At 36.9% G+C, this 23,457-nt stretch overlaps 1 protein-coding gene across 1 annotated transcript in view; it reads right to left on the reverse strand.

The window, feature by feature from the left end:
* Positions 1-3,695: 3,695 nt before the first annotated feature.
* LOC311438552 (uncharacterized protein) overlaps positions 3,696-23,457 on the reverse strand; it is a gene marked incomplete at its 5' end in the record, with an annotated part of 410,467 nt that continues 390,705 nt past the window's right edge. The window contains 2 exons of the mRNA XM_084523032.1: positions 3,696-3,807; positions 7,003-7,102. The remainder of the gene's footprint in view (positions 3,808-7,002; positions 7,103-23,457) is intronic.

Genomic DNA, 23,457 nt, shown 5'->3' on the forward strand with positions numbered 1-23,457 from the left:
TACTTATGCAAAGCAAGCCATATATTGCTGTTCACATTTAACTATCTACTCTGGCTGCAGAAATCAAAGAATTCTAGGCCTTCATGGCACCAGGCATTTTCTATCTCACATACAATAGCCAACAAGACCTCTTAATCCTTGTTCAAAAATATCACTAAACCATCTTGCAGTTAAATGAAAGATACCAAGGCTGTACACCTTAAGGTATGGCTTCTGTGCTTCTGCAATACAGCTGCAGCAGCCTTTGAGTTTTACACATTTAGGATGCGTTTGTGGGAGGAACAGCTATGGTTCCCCCTCTATATAGGCTCTTACTCTAACTAGAAATATAAACTGCTAGAGGAAGATTCAGCTTAAAGTTTGCAAAAGCTCAGAGAGGCACATTATTACTAACACTGCTTTATTGTTAGGATTATTTATTGCTTTGATAAAATGGTCACTCCATTTTATTCCAGCACCTTTTCCATTATGCTCTTCATTGCTATTTAATTTTCAGCTACGCACCTCTTTAGACAAGTATTTAGAAAAAATATAGGACATTTATCATGTTACTGCACTCACAGACAGATATGCCTCCTTTGATTAACTCTCATTTTTCTGGTGGACAGCATTTGTTTAAGTAACAAGCAATACTTTCTTTTGCTTTATCCACTTTGTATGCCATTGTGGCATTTGTTGCTTCCTGTGTTCACTTACTGTAGTGCCTGGCTCATCATGGGTCATCTTGGAATCAAGGTCATGAACTGTCTAATGGTAGTAAGAACAATAGAAACACTTCACAACTTTTTGTTAGGAATGTGAAAGATTTTCCACAATTCATTGTACTCTCTACAGTATGGTAAGACAGTAAGTTGGGTGAGTTTTAATCACTTATCCTTACTGGATTCAGTAGCTAACGCATTTGGAAGTCCAGTCAATTTCTTTAGCTATATTAGCTTAATGAAGCATATATAGGTCCCCATAGTCTTTGCACTTACATCGTGATTTTGTGATTAATACTAATTAATGACACATCAGTGCACATTTGAAGTGAATAATGAAAATTATCATACAACCCATGAATGAATACACCAAAGCAACGTTCAAGCAAGGCATCAGAGAAGGAAAGCCTCCGTTTTCTGCCATGATAAGTTGAAATCAAATCATACTTGTTTTTACATTGTAGGAGGCTCCAAACAGATTTGATTGATTGATTCTGCCTTCACAGCTTGCTGTTTCTTCTCTTTCTCTCTCTCTCAAAATTGCTTCCACAAGGACATAAGAATGGAAACTAGCAGTGAGAAAAGGTACTGTAAAGATAGGAAATGTTGACGATGACAGGACGGAAAAGGATATTCTAGCTCTGATCATAGAACAGAGGTTTAAATCATTAGAATCTTCAACATTTCACTCTTATTTTTCTTTTCTTGACCTAGTGGTAAAGGAGTGGGACAGAAGATTTGACAATATTTCACGGAATCACAAGGAACTGTTTGGGGGTGCAGTGTATGCCATAAAGCATAACATTATTTTAGGAATTGGATCTCCTGTTCCTATACATTCTCCTTAGGTAATTTGATGTGACTGTTCTTGTGCTATTGTTTTGAATTGCATCCATATAAAAATAATATATACTGTAATGGTGCTTTGCACTTCTGTCAAACTTTTCAGCCAAGGACCTCAAAGCCCCATTCAAAATTATCACATTTCCAGCTGATGTATTTACCCAGCTTTCAAGGTATCAGGGAGCCTACTTTACTCATCCTGTCCTTTGCTACAAGTGTCTGTCTTCATTGTGGTGGAAAGATAGGAGAGTGTTTGTCAGATGCTTTGCTCTCCCACAAACAGCCTTTGTTATGGATGTGATAGTTCAGGGTATGGAGACCATTAGAGGATATGTGTGCCTGACCTTGGTACCACTAAATGGATTTACCTTCCTTCTCAGGTGTAAGAAGCCTGTATTTTGTGGCACAGCAGCCGATGCATTTACTTCCTGTTGAAATGGCAGTAATGGAGAATGATGCTCTACCTCTCTGTTTCCTTTTATGTGTTCCTGTGTCTCTGAGAAGTGTAATGTGTTTTGTAAAGATGGGAGAGATGAGTCCTGATGTCAGTGAAAGAGAGTGACTTCTTATATATCAGCATGTAATGGGGAGAGTGGGCTGAAAATGGGAGGGAATACGCACATTCTGACTGCATGGCCCTGAGGACAATAGAGTAGGAAGGAGCTTTTGCAAACAATAGTAAAAATATTATTTAGTTGGTTAAACGGTCCCAAACCTGGGCATCTCTGTGATGCTTTTTAACAGAATTGCACAATAGCTGTACATAACAAAAAAATAGAAAAGCCGTATGGGAAAAACCACAGATACTTTGAAGTCAGTAACAAAACTGTCCTTAGCTCGAATAGTCCAGGATTTCATTTTGAAAAAAATGGCAGAATTATTGCATAAAATGAAAGGGTAGATTTGGGAAAAGAAAAATTCCTTACTGTAAAACTTAACAGACTGAAAAATAGTTCCCAGCGAGAAACATCAGAAATGCTATTCCATGAACTGATTAAAAATTTCTTGGACAAAGCAATTGTGCATATGGCGCTATGTGCTGGATGAACTAATATGCCTTTTTCATCTTTTCGCTTTTACTACATTGCTATAATAAAAGACACAAAAATCATTTTTTTTTTTTCCAGTGATTCAAGGAATTATTTCACTTTATGAAGCTAGAAATATGCCAATTCACTTGGTCAAGTCCCTTTAAGGTGACATTCTAATAAAGTGTATTCAATTATCCCTAGTTTGAAAAGTTGTACTAGTCTTTTGCTACATTCAAATCATTTCACACATTTTTCACACAGTTTTTATCATTGTAATTTTGTATCATAGCTGGTAGAGGACCATAGTTTTTGGACTTCATTCTGGTTTTCTTGCTGTACAACCACAAAACTTAAATGTCATGCACAAGTTTGCTTTTCTTTAATGTGTTAATAATATAATGATATAGCGACTGAGACAGGAACCCTGCCTCCACGGAAGTAATTATTTTCTTATATGCTGTAGATGGACAATTATGTTATCTTCTGTCCCTGATGAATGGAAATTAAAAAACAAACAAACAAACAAACAAACAAACAAACACTTTCAAAGAACTTAATTTTAAATCAAATAAGATTAAGCAACTCAAGTGTTTAAGAGAATATGGCTGGCAATGTGGCTTTACCTAAAAGAAAACTGAAAAAGTGGTATCTCTCTACTCTGAAGATGTCCACAGATCATAAGTAAAGTAGAAATGACCTCTAAGCTGAATGAAAGCTTTGCCTCAGTCTTGGTACAGTTTATGACATTGGTTATTCATTGCAAATACGGAAACCACTTCCAGGAGACACTAAGGGAAAGACAGAGACACCTTTTGTGATGGTACATGGTAGGGTTAGGGAAGGGAATGAGTATTATGTATATATTTATTTTAAGTCTTTGTGAATGTGAGGCTAAGACTTGGTTACAAGTGACATTTCTTCTGGCACTCTGATTTAAAAAGACTGTAAACATGAGGAGTTAAGAAGGAAGGTTGGCAAATGACACTGGTGAAATCTTGACCCCAATTAAATCTGTTCAAAATGCTGATTTGATGGGGCCAGGATTTTACCTTGAATAGAATGAAGAGATTCTCCTACATGTACATTTTGTCTGGCATTGCAAAACATCTAGTAGCAGAAATACAGATTAAAACATCCAAGCCTTTATTTGCTTTGTGCTGGTTCAAAGTACATGCTGCAGTTCTACTCCAGCACAACTTCTCTTTCCTAGAGCCAGAGTGGTTTACTGTCACCTGTAAAGAATGAGTAGCAGTGTTACACTGTACTAAGTTGCTTGTTCTAGCAATACAGTAGACATTGTCCTAGCACAAAGAAAATTATTAATTAAAATTTAATTAATTTATTGAATACCCTGGACGTTTTGAAAGGAAGAAGTACTTGAAAAGGAATGGCTTTTATTCACAAGTTGAAGTTTTTCTCCTTAACTAAAGAAGAGCAATTAGGTAAGCTCAGTAAAAAAAAAAATCAGAAAAAATCACCACTTTATATTATATATGTAAGAGAGAAAATCTAGTGTGAGGCTATAAAAGAAAGAACTACAAGCATAAATGCCAATAAAACTTACAAGGCAATTTACTATTGTGTGGCCTGATATCTGCATAGTTAGGTTCTTAGTTTTTATGCTCACTCAAGCTGAATGACATGCAGAGCTGAAGAGTGTGCCTAAATCCTGATGGTTGCACTGGAACATAGAGTAAATATAAAATCTAGCAGGTGCTGTCAGGAATGAGGATGGTTTACATTATTGTTTTTGAACATGGATGTCCATTTGCAGATGTCAATGTTCCCTAATGGACAACATACTGTTCTCTGAGACCAAAGGACTGGGAAGAGAGATCTCTACTCATACCTACAGTTGTTCTGGGACTGCACAATTACAGCAACATAATGTAAATTGAAGAACATATCATAGAGATTTTATTTTTAATCTATTACAAAACCAGCTCTGTATGAAAAGTACTAAACTTATGGGAGAATACTACAAATAGTCAAAAAGCCTTTTAACTTTTCTTCACCACAGGAAAATATATCCTTCCCCTTGTCCTTCTAGGTTACTGTCATATTTAGCAGAGTTAAAGCCAATTTCTTATAACCATTTAGTTATTTTTTTTATACTATGTCTCCTGAACATACCTGTCTTTTATCTGAAGGTGAGGTTCACATGCCATGAAGCAACAAAGGCAAATACGGCCAGGTCTCACACTATGTCTTGTGTGTCTCAAGTTCAATGTGGAAAGTCCATTACTGAGTCTTCAAAAGTAATTTCAAAATGCAAATGCACTGGCTAACAGATTCTTGTCTCAGAAAGATAGGCAATTTCCTCACCCCATGCTCATTTATTTTTCATAAAGAATGAAATATGGGGCAGAGTTATATTTGTTGACAGTTATCAGTGGTAACTCAGACTCAACACTAACCAAAATTCATCCTGCTCAGAAGTACTGAAGTAGAAAATAATGAAGACAGTGTTTCTCAAATGCAAAACTTGAAATTGCTGGCATGCCTGCAAGTTTAAGGCTTCCACTTTTACTCTTCAATTTCTCGTGGTAAATCCTTATTGTAGAAAAATTTACCTATTTGCTATGTAAACCTGTACTGAACTAGATACTCTAATATATTTCCCCCCCCCCCTTTATATATATATAAATATATATATATATATATATAAAGATTCTTTATATCATTTATGGAAGAGTGAGAATCCATAATTTTATTCCCAGTCCTATATTTTTCTATTTTTCATGTGCATGTGGAATTTAGTGCTGAAGCACAGCATTATCTGCAAAGAGCTGGGTGATGCTGTCGCTGTCTTGTGCACTGCTGTTTGAAATTAATCATTTGGCTGAAGTAAATGCTTGAACTTAAATGTCTCAGACCTGTCCTGCCTTCTTTACAAAGGTGAATATTTTTATGTCAGAGAAGATTCTTTTTTATGGTGTTTGGTACCTTCCTAATGATGTATCATTTTAAGGAACACTTCTTTGAGAAACAAACAAAGGACCTCATTAAAACGTGTGTTACCACGTGTCAGTGCTCCAAACAATCTTTAGCATCAGCAATAGCAGTCTTCATCAGTGACATTTTTATTTTACTGAAATAAATTACTGCGACTGATGGTAATTAAAGCTCTGTGTACAGCTTTGACACCTCAGCAGGAAATCCCACCTTTCAGCTGAGAGCTTTTGGGGTAGGATGCAGAAAACAACATGGCAACCTCCCAGTACCCATTGTGCCCTCAGGTAGGTTGGTAGGCAGCCAGTTGTCTCATGTATGCATGTCTCAGAATGCATGCCAATATCTCAAATGTCTTTCCTTTGCTATTTCTCTTCCTTCATTGCACTTAGTGTGGTTGGCCAATGACTGATTTTTCTCTGACATTAGGGATTTTTTTCCTATGCGGGGAGCTGTCTACCTGTCAAAGATATCCGTTTGGTCCCCAAGGGTGAGAGAAGCAGAACAGCATGATTGGAGAAAATAAATTGCTCAGGAGCATTCCCCACTGTGCTGAATCCAATACAGAAATATAAATGAGAGCAAATAGCATAGACAAAGACTGCCAGTATTGTGCTGGTTGGAACTTCTCTACACAGGACACGGAGAAGCTTGACTTCTCTGAAATCCTTAAAGGCCAGGGACAACCCATTTTGTGTAGTGGTGGTGTTGATTTAAGGTAATGTTACTGCAATGTTCTTTGGATTTCACCTTGGAAACAAAAAATAAATGCTGTGCTTTTTATTTTAACTTCCTGATGTATCTGAAAAAAATGCATGATTCTTTTTTTTCCTTTCAACATGGTGTTGGAGGATTTTGGAGGACTGCATATTGAATTAAAAATAAACACTCAACTCTATATCTCTGGAAAGTGTAACTCCACATACATTAAAGGCGGAACCATATTTACGTGAAGATTTTTTGTTTAATGGCTACATTTGTATAGCTGATCCTACTGTGGTTCTCTGGAGGCAAAAGGAGAAACAGAGACCAAATTGTAGGATATATTAGGAAAGTGCCTGTTGTTGGTGGCCCTTTTGGTAGTGTGCAAGTGAGGGATAAATTTTGTGTTCCTTAAATGTTTGGTGTGGAGGAAGAGAGGTTGCCCTGTTTCTGGACGAAATGTCTAGTGGTATTTTGCTTCACAGAACAAAAATTACATTTTCTCTATACGTTTATTCTAAGAAATCAATGGCGAAGTTCTTTGATGAAAATGCACCACATAAAAGTGCATTTTTCTTGTGATCCACCAACTATCCAGCCAGATAGCTGGGCTGGAGATAGGTCTGAACAATACCTTTTTTTCCCCCTCCAAACAGCTACCATACTCATGGAAGTCATACATGGCTTATGTTATGTCACAGTGTCTATCACCCATGCACATTTCATTTCCCATTAAACTATTGGTGTCAGCTTCAAAAAAAGGATCTTCTTACCTTAACAGATTCCTTGTGCTACTTCTTCTGTATACAGGTGCTACTCAAAAATGCTGGGCCATGCTGAGCGCACATGCAGAGATCCACACTCTGAAGGAAACTGAAGAAAAGGAGTGGAGGTGAAGGTTAGGCATTCTGCTAACACTGCTTTATGCTATGTCTATGCTGCTATATTTAGCTGCCTTACTGTTAAGATAAATTTTAGTATGGTTACTTTTGGGAAATATAAAAGATTGTAGGTGTATTACGTGGAATAGGTGATTTCATATACTGTAGAATATTCTGTTAATAGAAGACGTCACTTTACTAATGTAATTTTGTATTATTCATAATTGCATATTGAATTTTCACTTTTCATACTGTAATTTGTATTTCCTAGACTTTCCTAGACTGCCATACCTCACTGGGGAGCTATTACATTGAGTATTTGGTCTAGTTTTATTTTCTTGTTCCCTTGTTCCTGCTGTTTCCTTCAGAGGTGTTGTTAAACTGAGAATTTGGTGTTCTATATTTTTAATCATTTTTATACCTCAGAGGGCTCATCAGATCTTGGTACTTCAGATTGTGTGTGAATGTATATATAGAGATTGATAGATAACTAGATATACATGCATATACATTGTATTTTATGTTTGTTTGTTTGTTCGGGGAGGTGCAGATAGTGAGGTCAGGTATGTAAAGAAAGAAAATTAAATATGTCATTGATAATTACTTAGTGTTGAAATAAGAAGGAGCTTATATCCCGAGTTCCATTGAAAATGTGGCTTGTCACATGCTTGGCAAAGTATGGATTAAAATATTTAAATACTCAGATTCTTATGCATGAGTGAACTAGTTATCTACATGTAGGAATGCATGTAGAAAAAAAACCACAAAACTCATCCTTTCCCTAGAAGTCTGAATTATTTCTTAACCTCAGTGGGTAGCCATTTTTGGCTGTGCTGTATATGCCAGTATGTACAGAACGTACTTGTTAAGTCTGAAGCCTGTACAGTAGTACCTGTCTTGTATATCCTCTGTGTGCCTCATTCTTTTCTTGCTTTATTATTATTATTTTTTAAACTTTCCTTCCTCGTCACTGCAGTTGAGGGATCAAAAGTCAAGACCAACTTTTGCAGAAGGTAAACTGGCCTCGTTAAACCATTCTTCATGGCTCTTTGAGCAGCCTGCTTGGGGAGTTGTTCATAGTTTTGTTTCCTCAACAGGAAAACTTCCTGGAAATCTGGCATGACCCTGAGTTCTATTTCCATGTAAAAAAGAATCATTTTTAAACAGAAAAGAAAAATTAATTCCAAGGCAAATGATATATTATTTTTCACTGCAGGGCTTTTTTGTTATGATAAAAACGTCCCTTTAATGGCACAGCTCCCCTGTGAACAAAATGAGAAAGCTCTGAGCTTCTTGCCTGAAAACAGACTGTTTTAGACAATTTGCAGGTAGAAAAGACTCCAAGTACATTGTAATGAACAGGCTCCAAAATCTCCATTGAAGGTATTATTCCCATTGCATGGGTAAGAGGATGAGGACATTGTGGTGCATTATGAAGTTTCCCCAAATTGATCAAATGTGTCTGTTTCAGTGAGGGAGAAGTTGCCTGAAGATCACTGTCCTGCTGTCTGCCTTCCAACTACAGGAAGAAAACGAGCAGATCAGCTCCCGTCTGTTTTTTGATCTATTGCCATTGTTTTTAGTTGTGTGCTTAGAAGGAGTGCTTTCCAGCCTGCATGGTGCACTGATGGCGTGTTCAGTATAGAAATGAAATCATGCACATGGGAAAGGTAGTGTAATTAACACTGGTTACATTACAAAAGAGACATTTTTCCCCATCAGCAAAAATACATTTCTTGTGCAAGAAACTCACTGGGACTCAAATTCAACCCTACATTCATTCTGGGAATATCAGTGTTAAAAGAGTCAGTTTTCTTCATCTCTGTCACAGAAGGAAACATATTTTCATGTCCTTAGTAGGCATCTTCTGATACCATTGGTGTGAGCTTTCCTCTCCAGATTGCCTGAGGGCCTTTTGTCAGTGCTCTTCACCATTTCCAAGCAGGTCCACGTGTCCTCTGCTACAGCACAGCACAGAGCTTGGGACAACAAAATCAGGAGCTGCGCAATGTTTGGAGACAGTCTGAGATCAGAACAGGATGAGTGTTGCTCCCTGCATGGGAATGTTAGCTCTGCAGCACATCTGATATATGAGTGTTTGTCTCTCGGTAGTGCCAGATGGGTATAAATCTGGGCTCTCAAGATTTGGAGTGCTAAATTTGTCAAGATGGCATTGTGAGAATATTAGTTGCTAGCTGCTAAACTCTCCATTCACCAGGAAGGCTGCTCTTGATGCTTCCTGATAAGCTATGTGAAATGTTTGTCATTTTTGCTTTTTTTTTTTTTTTTCCTTCTTCAAAATTTCTTCCCACTGTTTTTCTTGCCCAGATTTTAAAACTACATTTGCTTTAAGCTATGTGAAATAACACGTAAGTAACAACAAAAATCAACTCCATGATTTTTCACTAATTAAATGTCTTCATATTTTCTCATTGCTGCTCTAAGTAGGTTTTTGAATGTCTATAATCTCTTAAGAACAATCATATAAATGCATTCATTGTTATTTCAGGTTCCTGAATATGAGATATAGCTGTAAGCTTCCTGCAAAGTCAAGCAAATACTCCCCTCTGTGCTGCTTATGCATGTACTGTGTGCCAGGATGTACAGTGCTATCAATCGGTTTATTACCACTTGTTCTTTCCAAGCTTTTGATTGCAGCCATAAACCCCAAAAGGACTCATTAAGCTTTTTTCACTTTTATTTCCATGTGCTTGGAGCTAACTTAAAAAATAAAGGTTTTAACCTCAGTAAAACTTTCTTGAACACATTTTGAAAATCAGACCAGGTCCTAATTGAGCAGAAAGAATCTGTGGTCTTTCAAGAGGTGCTTGGGTCTGCATGCAACTTTCTATTAGCTGTAGGCTCTCAGAGTGAGGGGAAAGATGCAGCATTCAACAAACAAGCCAGGATAGCTCTTTGATTAGAGCAGCACTAAAACTGTCCAGTTCTGAATGGAAGCTTACGATGTTAGGTGCAGCTAGAAAGAGAAATTAAACACAAAACTTAAATTAGAGGCTGTGATACTCAGTCTGGAAATATTTTGTAACATTTAATAATTTCTGCAGTTCAAGACTTTCCTTGTGTACCAGGGGTGTGCAGTCCTTTGAAAAATGTCAGCAATTTTTTTTTGTATAATACCCAAACACAGTTCTTTGGGCTATGGAAAACAACTCAAGCTTCATACAACATTATGTTCAGGAAAAATATTTGGCTATAAGAGTATGGTGTTGATTTCCCCTACACAAAAGCAGTCTGACTTCTGTAACAGCTTAAATAAATTACTTGTTAACATTACAGCTGTTGACTTATTCACTCATCACATCACAGCGGATCAGTGTCAGCAGGAGTGAAAATTATGTTCAAGCAAGTGGATTTAACAAGACAGAAGAAATTAGTTCTGGAAAGTTTAAACATTTAATTACTTGCTGTTTCCAGGAAATGAACCACTGTCCTCGGTGCAGGAGTCCAATGAGTTTCTCTGGGCTCTGGGTGAGCACAGAGATCTGCCCGTACAGTGGTGCTCTTGCACTAAAACTCTGGTTTGGGAAGCACTTGACCTTTGATGTGGATGCTCAGGCTGAAGAAGCGTGCAGACCTCATCAGCTCCAAGTGACATTTAAATCCCCATCACTATCTTTTGACCCCTGCTAAAAAAGGGATGAAACTTTGAATCTGGTTCCTTTCCTTAGAGTCTCTGCTTTGAACTTAAAATTGATGTTCAAGGGGAAGATTTTCCCCTTGTGATCTATGCAAATTGGTCAAAATTCTTGCATATGTTATAGCTTTTTTTTTTTTACAGGGACATTAAGATGACTCCTATTAATGAGACTTTTAGCTCAGACAGAATTCCCAAGTTATTTCTGCTTAAGCCAAGTTTGTACCCCTGCACCATAGATTGCTGTCTGTTGGCAGAGTAAGATATTAAGAGAAAATATTCATAAACATTTTTCTTCATTTTCCCCTGAAAATGTAAGACCAAGTTTCTGTTTCTTTTCAGAACAGGCTGTGTGTTGTAGACAGAAGACTGAACATTTACAGACAGTTCTGTAAATAATTAAAAAAAACCCTTTAAATCTGCTTTTAAAACTCTGTAAATAATCCCTGTCTTTCTAACAGCTGAGGCAAAACACACATCTAGGCTTCTGCACTCTGGAGAAATCCTGCCATTTTGAACTCCAGCCAAGATGCTGGAAATACCATCTTTGCTTCCCATTTGTTTGGATGAAAATAAGCTTTTAAGCTAAGGGTTCTACCAATATGCCAATTTCTTGACTTGTGGAAAAGGTTCGTAGTTATAGGCCTGATGCTGGGATGTTAAGGTTTGGCAGGATGGCTGTGTGCTGGTGAGCATGGGCCACTCACTAAACAAAGCACTGTATTAGGAGTTTTATTGGCATGCTGTATTTTAATCAGTATCAAATGCCTAGGATCTTATCAGAATAAGTGAATATCTGTTGATAATGAGAATATAGTAGAGTGCATTGGTAATCTCAAATATGTTCAAATCTCAAACTGCTCAGACTATTGATCTTAATGGGATACAAAAGGGAAAAAGAGTATTCTCTATTGCTGATTCAATATTGTTGCATTTTTTTTTGGAATCCTCTTCTATTAACACTGTTCCAAATATAACAGGTGTTTCTACTGTATTTAAATAGAAACAGTTTGCATGCTGCTCTATTAAAAATAGAAAAAAGCAAACATGGCTTGAATTTTGCCGATGCAAATTAAAAACATGTTAAGAAAAAATCTGATGTTGGTAATGGCCTAATATAACAAGGTTATAAATAAATTGCTCACTGTTCTCATGTATTTTTAGTAAACAGATCTGGGAATAGCACAACAAATCCCCAGTGCCCAATTAAAGTCTCTTAACTAATTTAACAAATGCATTGTAAATGGTTAGCTAGAGATACTTTAAATAAACATACATTTCACAGAGGAACTTTAATAGCCAAACAAATGGAAAATCAGTTCAAATGCTTTAGCTTTCTCAATTGTCCTTAATAAATTAGTCATAAGAAAAACAAATACAATTAACAAGCACAACCATCATACTTTTTGTGTGTGTGTGTGTGTGTGTGTGTGTGTATAATTCAGATGACAGCAGTTTGTGGTATCTGTCTTTTAAGAATGTCTTCACTGAAGCAATTTATAAGGTGTTCAAAGCCTTCCTGGAATTCTTTTTTCCTACTTAGAGTTACAATTATTTTGATAGGCTTTGCTTGTTTTGCTTTTAACTTCATTCTAGCTGAATGGTAAAAAAAAACTCAATTCACTTCAAAATCCAAGGCTGCTAACTTAGTGGGGAATTAACTCTGGGTCTGATTTAAGGAAAAGGCACAGATCTCTCCCATTCTCCCTTGGTAAAACCTTGCCAGCCAGCCAACCGATGAAATGAAACATCTGGCTTTCCAGTGAAGATTGCTCTGGCGTTTTGCCTGCACAAATTTTGTCCTTGTGGAATCCCTCTAAAGAGTGCAAACTGTGCTTCAATTAAAGAAGACTGAAGGGCACATACAGCAGCTGAGCAGCATGTGTGCTGGGACTGGGTTTGACGGGCCTGTATCAGGCAGGAAGATCAAGTACAAAAACAGACAGCTGTGGAAAATTTACTTGAGAAATTTACTAACTCCAAATTTAACAAATTTGAAGTTAGCAAACACATCAGTCTAATGTGCATTGTTTTTTTTTTTTGTTTTTGTTTTGTTTTTGTTTTGTTTTGTTTTTTGTTTTCTGGAGCACTTCAGACTCAGTAAATCATGGGTGGTCACTGAGTCTTTCCCTCTTCTTTCCTTCTGATTTGTATAAAAAATACTTTTAGAAATAGACTGACCAGTCAGATGCCTTCCTTTCACATTAAAAAAAAACAACAACAACAACAACAAAAAACAACAACAAACAAACAAAAACCAAACAAACAATCAAACTGTAGAATGAGCAAAAAACAGCTATGAAAATGGTGCTAAGGCTGTAGAAAATATGATACTGTACACAAAAGCTTATTGGTGAAGTGAAAAGAATGGAAAATGACTTTATGCTCAAAGACAGAATGTGCTGGACAATTTTACAATCTAAAGCACAAGAATTAGACTTTGCAGCAAGAAAGAAATAATCCTCAAAACCTGAAAATGGAGATTTGACAGAAAACGTATAGACAAAAACGAATGCATTTGAGAATAGCTATATCCAAAAAAAAAAATAGATTGTGGATTTTTTTTTCAGTCCTTTTAGGCACTGCTTGACTGAAAGAGCATCATTGATCACAGAGAAGTCTGTTAGGCACCACTTACACACTAAAGTGAGATATGACAGCCCAAAACTTCAGATTTATTCAACATGCCTGATTTTCAAATACTTGCATGCTAATATTACAATAAAAAAGCACTAAACATGTTATTCAGTTGGTGAAGTAAACGTCACTGTGCCCTATGTCCTAAAATTATTATTAATTATTATTATTATTATTACATAGCTTGTGCCTGTGCAGAGATGCTGACAGCATTTCTTACTAGACATTGCTAACTTGGATTTGTTGCTCAGCTGCTGAAGACAAGATTCTCTTGGAAGAAACTGCAGCTGCAGCAACAGCAGCAAAATTTCATTTATTTTCACTACTGCTTTGGGCAAGATAGTGAGAGCAAGAAAGAGACCAGCTAGAAAGCTGAGCAGATAAGCTGCCAATAGGTTGCTGTTCTTAATCTAAAATAGCTCTCACGTTGCTGTATGAACTTGCAGGCAGATTTCTGAGGGAAGCTCTGCACCACTGGCAGCACTGCACAGTCCCTCCCGCAGCAAGTGCTCTCCTGGCACGCTCTACAAACATAGGCTTTATCTATTTGCAGAGCATTTGTGAAACGTGGCTTGATGACTGCTAAATACAAATAGCTCTTTGGCAGTATGTATATTGCTGTTGGGAACCTCATTTGCAAATCCTATGAGCATCAGCTGCTCAGAGCTTGCTGCAAGCATCTGATGGGTGGCCAATACAGCCAAGTACGGCCGCTGCGCTGGAGCACCTGAAGCTGCTGGATGCAGTTTGCCCTCTGCCTGCCCTCCTCCTTGCAGCAACTCATAGCTTTTCTGCTGGCTTTTCTGCTCAGATGAAGTAGCTACATGCCCTAGAATAGAGCAATATTTTTAAACATTTTGTTTCACAACTATGTAGGAAGTAAGCTTTTGTTCATGTGTATTTACTCTCAAAATAGCTTTGTGAGTAAATACATGTTTTCCTTCTTTTTTTTCTTTGTCTTTGTTTTCTTTTTTGTTGTCATGTATAATTCACTTCTGTGTGAATTAAAGTAATAAAGCAACTCAGAAACCTATTTCACATGCAGCAGAAAACATAAAGATCACCACAAGCATATGTAAACAGAAGCACAGGGAACCTGCAATTAATGTGGCTATATGTGCCAGCCTTGCAGCTATGAAATGTAGTTAATAATGCCTGCTCCAAGGAGGGTAATGCTTTATAGTGGAGAGTACCATATCTTTTTTCCCTTCCCCAAATGAAACACACCTCATCTGTGTATGCTTTTCTCCTTTGGTTAGCTCGTATTTGCACTTAGACTTTTTCCTAAGAAGACAAATGAGTACATCACAAAATTCATGACATCTTTGACAAGCTTAAGAGAATAGAAATGTGTTTGTGGGCCCAGAACTGTTTCTTGTGCTCTTCCTTGTGACCCAGTGAAGGCCTGGCAGCAAAATTTACTAAAAAACATTGGAGTTAATGCTCCCAAGTTAAGATACTCTTATTTCCAGAGGTGCCTAAGCTGCAGCAGGTGGAGAGCAGAATGTACTGGATTTGCAGAAACTTCAAACTAGCTAAGGGTCTCCTGAACTGATTTTGCTGTCGTTGCTGTGATGCTTCTGAAAGTCTTTCCATTAGATTAACAATTTGGACTTTTAATGGATGGGTTATTAAACCAAACTTATTAAGAGGCGTTTTACACATAATGAAACTGGACCCTCAGTGTCTTGTTTTTTTTTTTTTTTTTTTTTTTTTTTTTCCCATACAATTAAAGGTAGTTCTGGGTAGGCATTTATACACAAAGAAAAAAAAGTCTTACTTCTTATGGTCAGAACGTCATGTTTCCTATTCTATATTTCTTTTTTTTTTTTTTTTTTTCTTTTCACCTAACTTCTTTATTGAATACAATGCATCAGTTGTAGGATCAGTTGTAGGGCATAAATTTATCCATTGGCCTGTGAGTGGGTTAGGAGGCAACAAAGCAAGTCTCCACAGCCACTTTTATCGTGCAGTATGGGAAACGCCATACAACAATTCCCTTTTGGCTTTTTCTGGCCTTTCACCTTCCTAAGGCTGTCAGTGTGGATATGGGTTTGTTCAGTTATCAAAGCATTTTTGTAATATGGACCAGGCCCAACCTGATAGAGTACACCTCAGCACACTGTGAAAACCATACCCCTGCAGGATATTTATCTTACACAACCAATTCTTTAAAATGTGACCAACCGGCCTGTTTACTGTGAGTCGCTCTTAGCAGCCGATCACCAATACCTTGCAGACACCCCTGGGCAGAGAAGTGTTTGAAGCAGCGTTGCTCTGTTTCCCAGCTGCTGTGCAGTGCTAAGACCCGGCTGTTCTGTTCTGTGCCTCGCAGGAAAAAGCTTAATAATGTTGGATGTCTGCTTAATTAGTTTGGGGAATTTCTCTGAATCTCCTCCACAGAAAATCTAGGGAGGAATGAAAGACTCACATCCACAGTCCTCTTGTGGCAAGAGCCTTTATGGTGTCTACCACATCTTTGTGTAGTAAATGTTTGAATACTCCATGCTTTCAAAATATTTATTCTGGCACAGCATTTCATAACAATTAATAGATTAGGGTGTGCTATTTGTTTCCCAGTTCTTTCAAGGGCCAAAATGAAATGAATGAGTTAATTTAGATTGAGCCTTGAGAACTAAGATTTTTATTAGGAATATGGCATCCATTCAGTCGTTTAAGTAGATACATTGTAGTGTTTTAGGGACTGCTTTTAACAGTATTTGATGTAAGAAAACATCACATAATGCAAGGATATTGCAAGGAGGGGAGCAAAGTCTGCTACATTCTGGAGAACTAGGAGATATCTTGTGCTTCCAAAGGGGCTGCAATGTGTAGTTAAAAAGAGTGTGCTTTAGGGGGGACTAATATAGGACAGGTTAGTAACCACTACATTTTAAAAAGGAAAGCCGTGACAGCAGAAGTCATGAAATATTTAAAAACAAAACCAACCAACCAAAAAACAAACAAAAAAACAAAAAAACAACCAACAAACTGCAGTTTGTTTTTTCATTCTACCTTGTCTTTCATTATTATACCAAGTAATGGCACACTGAGACAACAGAGATGTTGTGTTTACCTCTTGTACATCCATCACAGAAATTTTATATTTTTGTATTTTTAAAATATGTTTTAGACTTTTTAGGAGCAAAAAGTGGTTTAGAGCAGCTTCTTTTCCCTGTAGAGGACACTGACTTTGACCCATCTGTCTTGAAGACATCTCATTTCTGGTTGAACTGTTTTATGGAGGGAGGATTAGATTTTTTTGGCAATCCATGCAAAGCATAACTGCCCTTGACTACTAAATCAACAGTTCTTTTCTCATTTGAATTTGTGCTGGGATTTCATGTGCCTTTGGCTCTTAGAATGAGAGAATCCTCAATGTTCTCTTTGTCATATAAGTCATCCTTTGTGCATATGAAAAAAATAGATATGCGTTGGTTCAAAGAGCTCACAAGATTTTAAAAGTGGCCTTGTCTGTTGTAGTTTCAGAGCAGTAAGAGCACAGCACTTCATGCAGGCTTTATGCCTGCCATAACCTACAGAAGTGTTTCTATATGAGGATACTTGAATGTGGGGAAAATACACCACTTGTAAAGGGCAAACTCTGCCAACACATATCCTTGCATGGAAGTATTACTTGGAAAAATAAACAACACACACACACACACACAAAACAGGAGGGCCATTAACTTGTCCAGTATTTCTGAATTACTACAAGCCACACACATATATATTTTCATTTGAGCCCTTTCTTGCAAAAGGGAGTAGTGAGCAGCCTTTACTTGGACTTATAGGAAAGCAAATAATTTTAATGTATTGGAAGTCTGTAAAACTATAGAAATTCATCACTAGGATCCACAAGATATTTCTCTGTGCTTCTTCACCTGCTTCTGTAGTCAGCTACTCTTGCTCAAATTCACAGCCATTGATAGATACCTATTTCTTTCCCAGGCAGAATCCTAAATCTGAAATATATGTTTTGTTGGAATGGATATGCTTGGGAATCATGCCACACTTTTTAATTCATCATCAAAGGCACATGCAAGTCATGATACGAATAGATTCATGGTTAGTAGGAAGACAGGAGTAAAGAGGGAAGAAAAAAGACAAACTTTCATGACAAGTAAGCTCAGCAATTCTTCCTGTTATGATATGGTTAGCTGAACACTTTTTCCAAACTCACAATAGGACTCTCCCATGAAATATAGACCTGCACTTCCTACTTTGTAGGATGAAAATAGCAGTTTATTATTTCAGTTCTCCTGAGAGCACATCCCTGCACAATAATTTTTCTTCTGCTCAGTTTCTGTATCTCTTCACTCCCATTTGGGAGAAGGGAAGAAAAGAGGAGGAAGAACCTGAAAAGACCTGATTTGCTTAGTGGTAAAAAATATCAACAGATATCTGAGACATGGCAGAGAACTAGAAGATTTTGGTGTTGTTTTAAAACTGTTGTTTTAAAAACAGTTGGCTTTGGCTTTTGTCCATTTTAAACACACCCTTTCCCTATGCACTATGATATTCCTCTATTACTTAATCAATTAAGAGAGAAAATTAAGTAAAAGTTGGTTTTGACCATATTATCAAAGCTCTCAGATGTACGCAGCAGAAGATTCATTTTGCCTTTTGCTCTCTGCAGTGAGGAGGATATGATTATTTGATATGATTCCAACTCTGTTTCTCTTACCTAATTTTCAAATGCTGAAGCTATTGTTTACATTGGATTATTTTGGAAGGTGCTATGGGAAATTTATGGTAATCAGCAAATGAAGGCTTTAGAGAAAGAAGGATAATTGACTAAAATATCACTGGAAATGAAAGAACAAAATCATCTCTGTGGTGCCATTGTATTGGTGAGGCAGAGCTGCCAGATTTTTTATGGCAGCAGGGTCAGGTACTGTGGAGGGGCTCAACTCTTCAAGCTTTGTCATCATTCAGAGGCAAAGAAAGATCACACATTAATGTTACCTGCACTGGCTTCTCTCATCACCAGGCCTGAAGCTTTATTTCAGTCAAGGTTTAAGGCTTCTGGCAGTATCTTCTTGGGATTAGAGAGCTGTGTTTGCTAACGGCAGCCATCGCATCCCTGCTCCTGAGAGCACTTGTCTAGTCTGCACACATATTAACTGTCTCACCTTCTTTCTTTTCCTTATCTATAGACTCCAGCTCCGAAGATACTTTTATTTCTACTTCATTTATCCCTTCTCATATTTTATTTTATTTTACTTTATTTATTTTATTTTATTATTTTATTTCCTTATTCTTATTTTTTTCTATTCTTCCTAGTTGGTATGGTTCACAGTATTTTCTCCACATTTCTCTCCTTTATTTAAGTTTTCAGCTTTTCTTTCTGAGACAGTTGTTGCCTGACTAGGATTCATCACTGTCTTTCCCTCTTTTCCAGGTCTTTCCTCATTCCTGCCTTTCTATCTGTCTCTCATCTTTTCTTTACTTCTCCGTACAGCTCTGTGCCTCAGTCCACAAGAGTCCCTGTCCCTCCTCCCTAGCTGCCAATGTACAGCTTTGTAAAGAAACCTGCATCTCCCCAAAAAGTGCTTCTGAAGGCTCTAGGATGTCTGCTCTTTATAAACCTGAGACGGGAAACAGCGGAGAACTATTTCATAGAAAATTGTTAGCCATTTTCTCACCGGGAGACATTTCACAGAGGTGTGACTCAGATCTTCTGTTTTGACATTTTGTCTCACAGAGCAGATACTGTGGCAAGATATTAAAGCCTTATTTTACCATGTACGTTCTCACTTGTAAAAGTGATGCTGGAATAAACTGGAAAGAGCTCTGACCCAGCCAATGACCAGTTAGAAGAAAACTATCTGCTCTAGACCTGCATTGCACGATTTCCCAAAGCCCATATGCATATGAAGATAAACATAAATTCCTTTATTTTCAGTTTTCAGCCACTCCCCCTACTTTTTTTTTTTTAACTTTTTTTTTTTTTTCCTTTTTTTTCCCTTTTCCTTATCTGCACCAAACACTGTGACAATGAAGCTCTAATTGGAATTTGCCTGTGGATCTGAGGTCTGCAGTGGCTGCTGTCTCTGGGAGCACAAAGGAATCGATCCTATGTGAGGAAAAGGATTCCGGTGGGATTATCTGACTGTAGATGGTCAAAGTCAGAGAGAATGGTAAAGGAAAGCCTTGATGATCCTTTTGGAAAGCACTACAGGGAGCAGTGCTGCCATGAAAGAACTATGCTGATCTGTCATGGGCTCCCACTGTTTTGACATGTAAATATGCCTGGGGATGTAGACCATGTCCCCAGAAAGACTTTTTTTTTTTTTTTTTTTTTTTTTTTTTCCCAAAACTGCATCCTGAGAAGGAAACATTTGTAGCTGGTTGTCATGATGTTATTTTTATGCCAATATTCGTGTTTTAAATATTTTTTAAGGATGGGCAGACAACAGAAATCTGCAGTGTGTGTTTTTACTGTTTTCACAGAATCACAGAATTTTATTCACTATCTCTTCTAAAGAAGGACTAATCTGGAGATGGCTTTACGAAATTCACCCTAGAGTTCAGATACAGACTGTTCATTTTCAGTAAGGAAAACTGTATTTTTCAAATCAATGGATATTCACTTAAATACAACTTAATCCTTAACTAAGCTATCCACTTTGTTTATTGCTACATTTTTTTTTTTCATTTCAACCTATAACATATATTAGTTGTGACTTCACATAAATAAAATTTGCACACTCTGACCTGTAGCTAAAGGAGCAAATAAGACCTGCAGTTAATGTTTCTTCCGAATATGCTAATTTTGAAACAATGCACTGAAACATGGAAGTACTTGTAAAACATTCTTAAACTATTCTGTACACTACTGTATACACTCAAAACTAAGTCACTAGCATTGTACATTTCTCTGTGATCTGAAGATGTGTCAATGAAATGTCTCTAGATTGAAAACATCTAAATATTTTCTAAAATTCTTATGACAGAAGAAGTGGAGTGAATAGCATTTGTCAAGACTGAGGTCCAGAAGGATGGAAATAGGAGAATCATTAATCATTCCTTGAGGGAAGATGCATAGAATCTTCTTATAAAAGATAAGAAAAACAAGTGTGATTTATTTTCTGGTTTGCCCATTCATCTTTTTTTTTTTTTTTTTTCCTAATAATACAAAACATCTGCTACATCTTCTGCTATTCAAGACTTACAAAAGTATCTACTCATTTATAAATATTTCTAGATATGACTTAAATGTGGTATAGGAATGGGCTATGATAAATAACAGCTAAACTTTATTGCATTTCTTGTACGTAAACCTCAAAGTATTTCACAGGAGAGGCCAAGACTAGTGTCTCTCTTTTGCAGGTAAGGAAATCAAACCATAGATAAATGAAATACCATGAAGGAGAGCACATGAAAATCAGCTCCATGTCAGAACTAGAGCAATGGCTATTTTGTCACTGTCTTGCCCAGCCCTCTTGACTCCTACAATTCTGTGGAAAGACTTCCGAAGCGTTATTTAGTTAGGAAAGAACAAGATTTTAGCCCTGCTAAATGTTTCTCAACTCTGAATTTTCTGCTTATATTATGGCTTTGTATGTAGAACTCTGCTTAAAATTGTACAAGTAACAAGAGTAATCAGAATTAATATATAAGGACAGACAGGTGAATATAAAGGTTAGAACAATGTTAATTGTTAAAACAATTTACTCTTATCTGACAGTTTACATCACCTGTTAAGTGTTTTATTATGATTTATTGTTCATACTCATTGATGAGAAATGAGTATTTAAGCTAGCATTAAATGTGGCGGGTTTGATTTTCCTGCACTTAACTTCTATCACTTATTATTCTTTCTCATTTCCAGATAGCTGTTGATACCAGAATAAATCAGAGGCAGTCTGAAGTAAGGTATTCATTTCATATGCTGTAGAAATATGCCCCCACAGTTTTCTTCTGCATACAAAATATCATTTTTGTATAAATACTATGTTGAAGTTAATTACTTGGGAAAGGTAACTGTAAACATTTTAGTGCTTTCATAGACAGTAAGGATTACCATCATTATATTTCATTACACTTCTCATTAAAATCTGACGTATCTTGATATATTTCTTGTCCAGGAATATTAAGCTACAGAGTTAAAATGCCACTGCTAGCTAGCCACTTTTCAATAGTTTTATAATTGCTTCTAATTTTACCAGACAGGATTTTCAATAGTGAGCAGTTATTTTGATCCCTTTAACTTTCAAGTGGCAAATTTCATTTGTGATAGAGTACTTATTTTGAAAGGATGAGCACTCTACATAGTGTCGAGTAAAGTACATAGCGTAAAAAAAGAGAAATAAAAAAGTAGTATTTAAAATGATTAGCCATTTAAAACAATTTGGGCTGTTTCCTGGGCTATTTGGAGGTATCTCAGAAGCATTATCTGCACTTCAGGACTTCTGCATGAACATGGTACTGAATTATAACGGAAGGAAAAAAGATTTTGAATGAATTAAACTGTGTTATTCCAGTGATTTCAGCAATTATCTGAGGAACAGTGTTAAATGACTTGTTCTAATGAACTTTCAGTAACTTGTAAGACTGTTCCTCTAAATCACAGTGAAAGAAAGGTAAATAAAACAAGTTACCAAGTAGCAGGTGGGAGTTAAATGTGGGAAAAGAAGACGAGATATTATGACCTCCTGTTATATCAGTATGTGACCACTGTGCAGTAGGTGTCCAGTCTATTTTTTGATTCTGCAGTAATACTATGTTTCTGAATAATAATAAAATTAATGTCCTGCTGTTTTATAATTTGGTTTGCAAAGGATTCCTCTGCCTCATTTAAGTCATATCACTGAAGATTTAGAGGAGATAGAACCATGAAAATTTAGCAGTATAAATTATAAATCATGTTAGACAAATCATATTGCTGTTTTTGAAAAATATATGAAATCAGTACATGAAAAGTGCATGAGATATTGAGTACTTAGATGTTAGCTAAGCGCTTGATAGCAATTCCAAGGAAAACATCTAGAAAGTTAACTTATTTTGTTTCAAATGTGAACAATGCTGTGTAGGCTGAGGAAAAACACAGCTAAAGCATCATAATTGAAGGACAATAAGAACAGCAGTGGATGTCCTTGGAGAAGCTGCATCTTAGCTAACATTTTCATGAATGGTATGGAAGGAGGAACAAGACAAGAATGAAACAGTAAATGACATTAACATATTAGCAGTAAGGACAAGGAGTTGGAAAGAAAAAAGAACACAATGGAAGAAATTGAAAAAGAGAGCTCAGGATGCCAAAATGAGACAAAGACTGACAAATATAAACTCAGAAATTTGGGAAAGATGTGAATGGAATATGATGGCCAGCTGGAAAAAAACATGGAAAGCTCTCCAGTAAATGCAATGCTGGTTTTAATGTTGTAAAGCAATTGGAAATGTCAGACATTTGGGGAATTTTGCGCAAACATGTGACGTTGTAGAGAATGGCCAGGGCTTTTCCTTCTGACTTAACTATGCTGAACATATGGCATTTAATTTTGAACATGAAAGTACTATAAAGCTCTAATTCAGTCACAAGTAATTCTGAAAAATTAGAATCAGGCTGATAGAAAGATTGATTCATTAGAAAGCTTTAGATAATCTAGCAAAATATGTCAGAAAGGTTGCACTTGGGAACTTGTTAATAGTCTGGAAGTATTTGAAGTTGAATCATTCTGGATGAGAAAGAAATGGCTGGTGTGTTACAAGTTTGCCTTGCTGGTCTGCCAGGCAGTAGTGTCATAAAAATATACGTGTGTCAGTGACTGCTGAGCAGGTACCTGCAGTAGTTAATATGTGTTTTAGAAGTATATATTTTTTTTTTTACAGGTAGGTTGGGATCAGCAGTTCCCCAACCCTGCTTTCTGTCCCTTCACATAGGAGCAGTGGGCTCTGGCTGAATGTGGGGATGGTGGGCCAGGGAGAAAGCCCTGACTCTGGGCTCCTGCAGATGGGTGCTGGAGGGATGTGTTGGTGGTCTTGGTCTCTGCCCACATGATTCATCCGTTCCTGCAGCCCCTGCCACAGCTGAGCCCCACTTTGGGCTG

This window comes from Aythya ferina, assembly GCF_964211825.1.
Source record: "Aythya ferina genome assembly, chromosome: 6".
In the NCBI taxonomy this organism is placed as follows: Eukaryota; Metazoa; Chordata; class Aves; order Anseriformes; family Anatidae; genus Aythya; species Aythya ferina.